This window comes from Suncus etruscus, chromosome 5, assembly GCF_024139225.1.
Source record: "Suncus etruscus isolate mSunEtr1 chromosome 5, mSunEtr1.pri.cur, whole genome shotgun sequence".
Taxonomy (NCBI): Eukaryota; Metazoa; Chordata; class Mammalia; order Eulipotyphla; family Soricidae; genus Suncus; species Suncus etruscus.
In genome coordinates, this window is record NC_064852.1 from 104715008 (window position 1) to 104725344 (window position 10337).

The window sequence follows — 10337 nt, forward strand, 5'->3', positions numbered from 1 at the left end:
CTGCAAACAGAAGCAGGAAAGTGGAAAGAGGAGTGTATAAAAATACCAGAAATATTTTAATATTGATCATTTATGTTAGACTTTGTAATTATTGAAATATAGACAAGTTATTGAATTTTTTGGCAATTCACTTCCTTTGTGAAAATTTGCCACTTTAGTCATTTAATGGGCCAAAGTTAGAGTACAGCAGACAAATGATTGCCTTATAAATATTAATCTGACTTTTAACCCTGGGACTACACAGTTACCTCCCCCAAATTCCCAAGATTGATTCCTAAGTACAGAGCCAGGAGTAAGCCCTAAGTACCTCTGGGTATAGTTCCCCCCACCCCCACAAATCAAACAAAAAAAGCTTTTTAATGTTAATCCTGTAGTGATATTTAGGAGAAAAAGACAACATTGAAGTCATAATACTGGCTTTGCCACTAGATGACTATTTCTAAACTTTCATTTCTTATTTGAAAATGAGAATAAAAGTATGTTTGTAACCATGGTGCTTAAATAAATATATCATTTATTTAAAAATTATGAAGGTGTCACATAAAAAATAAAGGTTATCATGAAGTTGAGATGCATTAACATATGGAGAATACTTAGTCCAATTCTTGGCTGCAGTTCATTAGGTGATAAATAATCACATTGTTTTGAAATAACAAAGTGTAGTACAAAGTTAACTGAAATACTAATAATGGCATAGTACTCACTGTTTATTTCTTTCACATTGGCTATTTAGCCTGTTTATAGCATATATAAGTAACAATAACAACAAATGCTGAGTCAATAAGAAAATGGGATGGAAAGTAATTAACACAGATGCTTATGTGCATAGATGTTTCTATTGGTAATTACCATGCTTATCATCTTAATATTTCTAGAGGAAAATTTTAGTTCACAATATGCACTATATTTTATTTTTCATGATTTCAGGAATATCTGCTGTCTCTTATTAGTTGTGAATATCTATGAAAAGATATAAAGCAATGATGGATTAATTAGTATCTGAGACCATGGGTAGAAAATTAATATACTTTGTACGAAAATGGACCTACCCAGTGACATTCAAATATCAAATTTACATATTTACATATATATGTATATAAATACATATATATAAACATGACTTTTCAGTTAAGATCTTTGTATAGATACCAATAAATTCTGGGTAAAGGAAATTGAATTATACAAATTCTTTGTCAGAGATTTTTATTGTTCACAGAGAAACTCATCTTGAAAATAGTTATTTTCTTTATTGGCTCATCTTTGAGAATGCCTTGAATGAGATTCTTTTTCATGTAAAGACCACTACAAAGTTCAGAGAGAGTAGGAGGGACCCTCCCTTTAAATTCTTAGTCAACAATTTGTAGTTTCCAAAAGATAATTGACAATTACAAGGTTTGAGGACTGGGTAAAATGATATTGCAAAAATAATAAGAGAGGAAACAAGTGAAGACTGTGTGAACAGGCCCCTGGTGGTTATCAAGGATTTGTGGTTGAGTCTTTGAAGTAAGTTTCAATAAATTTTCATGTGAAATGAGTAATATGCTCCCAATTCAGGTTTTAGATGTGATGTTATTTCTTGTAAATTTATTTTAGGGAGTTATTTTAATATCTCTAAATGACTATCATTTTTTATTCTGAACTTTATGATTAACCAAAGCAAAATAGGAGTTGAGATTAAATCTCTATTTCTATTTTTATATTGTCAATAAAATTGATTTAAGCATGTGTCTTTTTGGTTTTTTGCTCTTTGTTTTATTTTTGTACCATACCAAACAGTGCTCAGTGCTGACTCCAACATCTGCATTCAGGGATCATTCCTGGTAGGGCTCTGTGGCCACATGAGGTGCTGAGAATAAAATATGGGTTGGCTGTGTTAAAAGCTAGCATTATAATTTGCAGCATTATCTCTCAAACCCCAAAGATATGTCTTTTAAAAAAGAAATCAGGTGGGGCGGGAGCAATAGCACGGTAGTAGGGCGTTTCCCTTGCACAGGGCTGGTTTATCTCAGTACCACATATGATCCCCAAAATCAGTCAGGAGTGATCCCTGGAGTAATCACTAAGCATTACAAGGTGTCCCCTCCACCCAAATAAATATAACAAGATTTCAGCAGACTCTAGACTAGTGCTCCAACACAGATAATGCACTTTTAAGAGTGTGTCAAATAAAATTAGTAAATGACAGCCACTACAATGTAAGCAGTGACCCAGCTTCACCACAAATCTCAGAATAGATGTGAACTAAGCCAAGCCTCTGAAACTCATAGGCCCAGTTCTGCAGATTCTGGGATTTTTGGAATTAGTTATGTAGCCACAAATATGACTGTAACATCTCCAAATTCTACAATACTGACATCTCAATGGGAACACACCAAATTAGATGAAAAGTAGTTCACAAGCCAACTAAGCTTAACAAACACAATGGCACAGATGGCTCAACTGGGACAAACAGCTTAGTAATCTCTCAGACAATGACCCCATGATGCAATACAGCAATTTTCTTTCACTGAAGTATTTTTAACAGTTTCCTTCACCATTTTGTTACAATGAGCAATATGAAATAAATTGTTCTGTGCCTGCTAAGGCTGAGGTTTGAGGTTTAGAGAAGAAACTTGGGACAATGATATAAAGAAGGTCATGTGGTTGATGGGTTTGGTATTGAAACACTGACTAACTAAAACAACTGTATTACAACTGTATTATGAACAACTTTGTAAACCATGGTGTTTAAATAATAAATAGATTTATAAATATATAATAGATGGATGGATAGATAGATGATAGATTGATAGGTATATAGATAGGTGGATACTTGAATAGTTGGATGGATGGATACATAGGTAGATAATGGATGATGGATGGATAGATACATGGATAAATAGATGGATAAATAAATGGATGGATAAATAGATTGATAGATCAATGGATAGATTGATCAATGCATGATATAGATAGATAGATAGATAGATAGATAGATAGATAGATACATAGATACATAGATACATAGATAGATACATAGATAGATACATAGATAGATACATAGATAGATACATAGATAGATACATAGATGCATAAAAGATACTTTAGGTAACTTCATTCTCATTCTCTCCTGAATATTCTCCCCACTCTCAGCTTTATTGGCCTAAAATTATAAGATAATATTGTGTACAAAGTTTTCAGTATAATTGTTTGACATATGGTTATCACAATCAAGATAACACACATTGTAGCTTAGAGTCATCTTTCTGTTTGTCCTCAAAGTAGTCTAAACCTAACATTAATCATCTCAATGATCAACTTATGTTAACTACTTTGGTGGTTAGGTTTCTTCACTTGCCCATGTAAATCTATATTATTCTTGGAAGTCTTCTGTGGACTGATTAATCCCCATTGCATATAAGTAATCATTTTGTTTACACAAAACTTTACTGTGAATATAGAAATTAATTTTGCTAGTCAAAATGTACATATAAAGAAATAGAAATCCATTAAAAAATAAAATTGATAGAAAAACACATACATATTTGATCTCCGCCCACAGTAGTGAACTCACATCTACCCTTGACATTTTAGAGCTATCTTCTTTTTTATTCTTTTTTTTAAATTTTTTTTTATTTAAACAACTTTATTACTTACATAATTGTGTTTGGGTTTCAGTCATGTAAAGAACACCACCCATCACCAGTGCAACATTCCCATCACCAATGTCCCAAATCTTCCTCCTCCCCACCCAACCCTCACCTGTACTCTAGACAAGCTTTCTATTTCCCTCATCCATTCTCTTTATTAGGATAGTTCAAAACGTAGTTATTTCTCTAACTAAACTCATCCTTGTTTGTGGTGAGCTTCATGAGGTGAGCTGTTACTTCCAGCTCTTTTCCTTTCATGTCTGAAAGTTGTTATTGAAAGAATGTCTTTCATTTTTCTTAAAACCCATACATGGGTGAGACAATTCTGTATCTATCTATCTCTCTGACTTATTTCACTCAGCATAATAGATTTCATGTACATCCATGTATAGGAAAAATTCATGACTTCATTTCTCCTGACAGCTGCATAATATTCCATTGTGTATATGTACCAGTTTCTTTAGCCATTCATCTGTTGAAGGGTATCTTGGCTGTTTCCAGAGTCTTGCTATGGTAAATAGTGCTGCAATGAATATAGGTGTAAGGAAGGGATTTTTGTATTGTATTTTTGTGTTCCTAGGGTATATTCCTAGGAGTGGTATAGCTGAGTCCTATGGGAGCTCGATTTCCAGTTTGTGGGGGAAACTCCATATTGCTTTGCATAAAGGTTGAATTAGACGTCATTCCAACCAGTAGTGGATAAGAGTCCCTTTCTCTCCACATACCCACCAACACTGCTTGTTCTCATTCTTTGTGATGTGTGCCAATCTCTGGGGTGTAAGGTGGTACCTCATAGTTGTTTTGATTTGCTTCTCCCTGATGATTAGTGATGTGGAGCATTTTTTCATGTGTCTTTTGGCCATTTGTATTTCTTCTTTGTCAAAATGTCTGTCAATTTCTTCTTCCCATTTTGATGGGATTACAAGTTTCTTGTAAATTTCTTGTAAATTTCTGTCAGTACCTTGTATATTTTAGAGATTAGCCCCTTGTCTGATGGGTATTGGGTCAACAGTTTCTCCCACTCAGTGGGGGGCTCTTGTATCCTGGGTGCTATTTCTTTTGAGGTGCAGAAGCTTCTCAGTTTAATATATGCCCATCTGTTAATCTCTGCTTTCACTTGCTTGGAGAGTGCAGTTTCCTCTTTGAAGATGCCTTTAGTCTCAATGTCCTGGAGTGTTTTACCTATGTGTTGTTCTTATGGTTTTGGGTTTGATATCGAGGTCTTTAATCTATTTGGATTTTACCTTCGTACATGATGTTAGCTGGGGATATAAGTTCAATTTTTTGCAAGTGGCTAGCCAGTTGTGCCAACACCACTTGTTGAAGAGGCTTTCTTTGCTCCATTTAGGATTTCTTGCTCCTTTATCAAAAATTAGGTGATTGTATGTCTGGGGAACATTCTCTGAGTATTCAAGCCTATTCCACTGATCTGAGGGCCTGTCCTTATTCCAATACCATGCTGTTTTGATAACTATTGCTTTGTAGTACAGTTTAAAGTTGGGGAAAGTAATTCCTCTCATATTCTTTTTTCCAATGTTTACTTTAGATATTCTAGAGTGTTTATTGTTCCAAATGAATTTCAAAAGTGCCTGATCCACTTCTTTGAAGAATGTCATGGTTATCTTTAGAGGGATCACATTAAATCTGTACAATGCTTTGGGGATTTTGCCATTTTGATGATGAGCAATCCATGAGCAGGATATGTGCTTCCATTTCCACCTGTTCTCTCTTATTTCTTGAAGCAGATTTTATAGTTTTCTTTGTATAGGTCCTTCACATTTTTAGTCAAGTTGATTCCAAGATATTTGAGTTTGTGTGGCAATATTGTGAATGTGGTTGTTTTCTTAATGTCCATTTCTTCCTTTTTTACTATTGGTGTATAGATAGGCCTTTGATTTTTGTGTGTTAATTTTGTAGCCTGCCACCTTGCTATATGAGTCTATTGTTTCTAGAAACTTTTTTGTAGAAACTTTAGGGTTTTCTATGTAGAGTATCATGTCATCTGCAAACAACGAGAGCTTGACTTCTTAATTTCCTATCGGGAATCCCTTGATATCTTTTTCTTGCCTAATCCCTATAGCAAGTACTTCTAGTGCTAAGTTGAATAGGAGTGGTGAGAGAGAACAGCCTTGTCTTGTGCAGAATTTAGAGGAAAGGTTTTCAGTTTTTCTTTATTGAGGACAATATTTGCCTCTGGATTTGGTAAATGGCCTTAACTATATTGAGAAAGGTTCCTTCCATTCCCACCTTGCTGAGAGTTTTAATCAAGAATGGATGTTGGACCTTATCAAATGCTTTCTCTGCATCTATTTATATGATCATGTGATTTTTACTTTTCTTCTTGTTGATGTTGTATATTGTGTTGATAAAATTACGGATGTTAAAACAGCCTTGCATTTCTGGTATGAAACCTACTTGATCGTAGTGGATGATCTTCTTAACGAGGCATTGAATCCTATATGCCAGGATTTTATTGAGGATTTTTGCATCTGTATTCATCAGCGATATTGATCTGTAATTTTCTTTTTTTGGTATCATCTCTGTCTGATTTAGGTATCAAGGTGATATTGGCTTCATAAAAGCTACTTGGAAGTGTTCCTAGTTTTTCAATTTCAGGAAAGAATCTTGCCAGCATTGGTAGAAGTTCCTCTTTAAAGGTTTGAAAGAATTCATTAGTAAATCCATCTGGGCCTGGACTTTTGTTTTTGGGCAGACATTTGATTATTGTCTTAATTTCCTCAATAGTGATGGGTGTGTCTAGATATGCTACATCCTTTTTATTCAACTGTGGAAGATTATGAGTCCAAAAATTTATCCATTTCCTCCAGGTTTTTGTTTTTAGTGGCATAGGGTTTCTCAAAGTAGTTTCTGATTACCCTTTGGATCTCTATCATATCAGTAGTGATCTCTCCATTTTTCACTTCTAATACAATTTATCAAGTTTCTCTCCTTTTTTGTTAGTTTTACCAGTGGTCTATCAATCTTGTTTATTTTTTCAGAGTACCAACTTCTGCTTTCGTTGATCTTTTGGATTGTTTTCCATTTTCCCATTCGTTGATTTCTGCTCTCAGCTTTGTTATTTCCTTCTATCTCCCTATTTTTGGGTCCTTTTGTTTAGAAATTTCTAATTCTATGAGCTGTGTCATTAAGCTATTCATCTATGCCCATTCTTTCCTGATGTGTGCTTGCAAAGCTATAAATTTTCTTTTCATGACTGCTTTTGCTGTGTCCTATAGGTTCTGATAGTTTGTGTCTCCATTATCATTTGTTTCTAGAAAGGTTTTGATTTCCTCTTTGATTTCATCTCAGACCCACTGGTTATTCAGTATTAGGCTGTTTTTGTTCTGTGTCCCTTTGTAGTTCACATATAATTTCAGGGCCTTGTGGTTAGCGAAGGTAGCCTGCAAAATTTCTATCCTGTTGATATTATGGAGGTATGTTTTGTATGCTAGCATGTAGTGTATCCTGGAGAATATCATATGTACAGTAGAGAAGAATGTGTGCCCAGGCTTCTGGGGGTATCCTGTATGTATCTACTAGGCCTCTTTCTTCCATTTCTCTTTTCAGGTCTAGTATATTCCTGTTGGGTTTCAGTCTGGTTGACCTTTCAAGTGTTGACAATTGCGTGTTGAGGTCTCCCACAATTACTGTGTTGTTATTGATATTGTTTTCAGATTTGTCAACAATTTTATTAAATATTTTGCTGGCCCCTCATTCGGTGCATATATGTTTAGGAGAGTGATTTCTTCCTGCTGTACATATCACTTGATTAATACAAAATGTCCATCTTTGTCCCTCACAACTTTCCTAATTATAAAGTTTGCATCATCTGATATTAGTATGGCCACTCCAGCTTTTTTATGGGTGTTGTTTGCGTGGATGATTTTTCTCCAGGTTTTTATTTTTGAGTCTATGTTTGTTCTGACTATTCAGGTGCGTTTCTTGTAGGCAGGAGAAGGTTGGATTGAGTTTTTGATCCATTCAGCCACTCTGTGTCTCTTAAATGGTGCATTTAGTCCATTGACATTGAGAGAAATTATTTTTCCTGGGAGTTAATGCCATCTTTATATCGAGGTTTGGTGTGTCTGTTGGTTAGTCTTGTCTTAAAGTAGGCCATTCAGTTTTTCTTTTAATAATGGTGGCGCTGGAGGTAAGGTGTCTGCCTTGCAAGCGCTAGCCAAGGAAGGACTGCTGTTTGATCCCCTGGCATCCCATATGGTCCCCCCAAGCCAGGGGCGATTTCTGAGCACATAGCCAGGAGTAACCCCTGAGTGTCAAACGGGTGTGGCCCTAAAACCAAAAAAAAAATAAATAAATAATGGTTTTGAGTCTGTAAAGTTTCTGAGCTGTTGTTTTTCTGTGAAACCATGTATTGTTCCTTCAAACTTAAAAGTGAGTTTTGCTGGGTGCAGTATTCTAGGCGAAGCATTTATTTGATTGAGTTTTGTCACTATGTCCCACCACTGCCTCTGGCCTTGAGTGTTTCCGGTGACAGGTCTGCAGTAAATCTCAAGTATGTTCCCTTGAATGTAATTTCTCTTTTCAATCTTGCTGCTTTCAGAATTCTGTCTCTATCTGTTTGATTCGTCACTGTGACTAGGATGTGTCTTGGGGTGTTTTTTCTGGGGTCTCTTTTAGTTGGTACTTTTTGGGCATGCAGAATTTGATTGCATGTATTCATTAGCTCTGGTAGTTTCTCTTTAATGATGTTCTTGACCATTGATTCTTCCTGGATATTTTCTTCCTGGGTCTCTGGGACTCCAATGATTCTTAAGTTGTTTCTGTTGAGCTTATCATAGACTTCTATTTTTATCTGTTCCCATTTTTTGAGTAATTTTCCATTGTTTGAACATTTGCTTTAAGGCTGTTTTTCAATTTCTTCTGCTGTATGGAGTTGTTATTTATCTCATCTTCCAGTGTACTAATTCTATCCTCAGCTTCTGTTAACCCGTGGGAAAGCTCAACCATATTTTTCTTCAATTCATCTACTGAGTTTTTCAGACCCATTATTTAACCTGAAATTTCAGTTTGGAGTTTTCTGATTTCTATCTTCATATTCTCTTGATTCTTATTAGTGTTCTCTTCTATACTTTCTTTGAGTTCTTTGAACATCTTCCATATTGTGACTCTAAATTCCTTATCTGAGAGACTGACTAGTTGGTTGGTCTTGTTTAAGTCATCAGAGTTAACATCGTCATTCTCTATGTCTAGCGCTGGCCTGCATTCTTTCCCCATTGTCACACTTGTATTTTGGATTTTTCTACGTGTTGTGGTTGTATTCATTGGCTAAATGATTTCCATGGCTGGGAAGTGAAGCAGAGTGGCCATGTGCCTCTGGCTCCACCCTTTCTGTGCTTGTAATCTCACTTCCAGGGAAGGCTCCAGGGAAGGCGAGCCATCCTCAGATGATCCACACACAGGATGAAATCAGGCCAAAAATGGAGCACAGCACAGAAGACAGGTAGATAGTGGTGCTGATATCTGAGTTCCAGCAGAGTTCAGTGGCTTCCCCTTTCTGGGTGTGTAAGCTCACCTCCAGGGAAGGCTCCAAAGAAGGCGAGCCATCCGCAGATGAGCCACACACAGGATGAAATTAGTTGAAAATGGAGCACAGCACAGATGACTGGCAGGTAGGGTGCTGGCATCTGAGTTCCAGCAGAGTTCCTCAATTTTGTCTCTCACTCTGAAGCAGGCAGGACCACCAGCATGAACACTGATGAAATCGAGTCTCAGGCAGCTCGAAACCGCATGGCTCAAGATGACTTCTACACCCTTCTGACTCCCAGCAGAATCCAGCAGGAATCAGTGTGTGTACATCCCGACCCACCTCTGAAGCAGGTAGGATCACCAGAATGGAACGCTGATGAAATCCAGTCTCAGACAGCTAAAAACAGTATGACCCAAAATGGCTTCTGCACCCTTCTGACCTCCGGCAGAAACCACCAGAAATCAGTGTGTGTACGTCTCAACCCACCTCTGAAGCAGGAAGGATCACTGGCAGGAACGCTGATGAAATCCAGTCTCAGGCAGCTGGAAACCGCATGGCCCAAGATGGCTTCTGTGCCCTTCTGACTCTCAGCTGAAGCCAGCAGGAGTTAGTGTCGCATATACGTAATGTTAGCATTAACTTATACTCTGAAGTAGCATTAAATGTATTAAGATTAAATTAAAATTTTCTAACTGCCTTAGCATGTTGACCCTGTCTTTTTATCATAGATTCTATAGACACAGAAAGTACCACAAAATAGAAGCTCACTAAATAAAGGTGAATTTATTCAATTCAACATTAGTCTTCCCTTTTAGAAATTTTCTGATATATTTTGAAGATGCAGCTAGGAAGTTTGTTCTCATTCTTGCTGCATCTAACCTAAATTTCATGAAAATCCACTGGTAAGGGAGAAAACTTAGGTTTAGATATGAAACTCATCAGGGAACATATTACAGTTTTTACCATTTTCCATGTTTCAGGCCCCTATTCTGGCACCAAAATGTTGAAAACTTTAATTATTGAGTCCTGGATGGTGCTGGATAATGGTGAGATGGAGGGAGAGAGGCCTTTCTCTGCTGGCCTGAGGCACATGGCTGCAACTCCCTCATGTTGGCATGTCTGAGGGTTCAGGATAGTCACTAGGTAATGATCTACAGGCAGTCAGGTTTCAGGAAACATCAACTTTATTAAGGCCCTAGCCACCATGTGTGGCTCCTAAG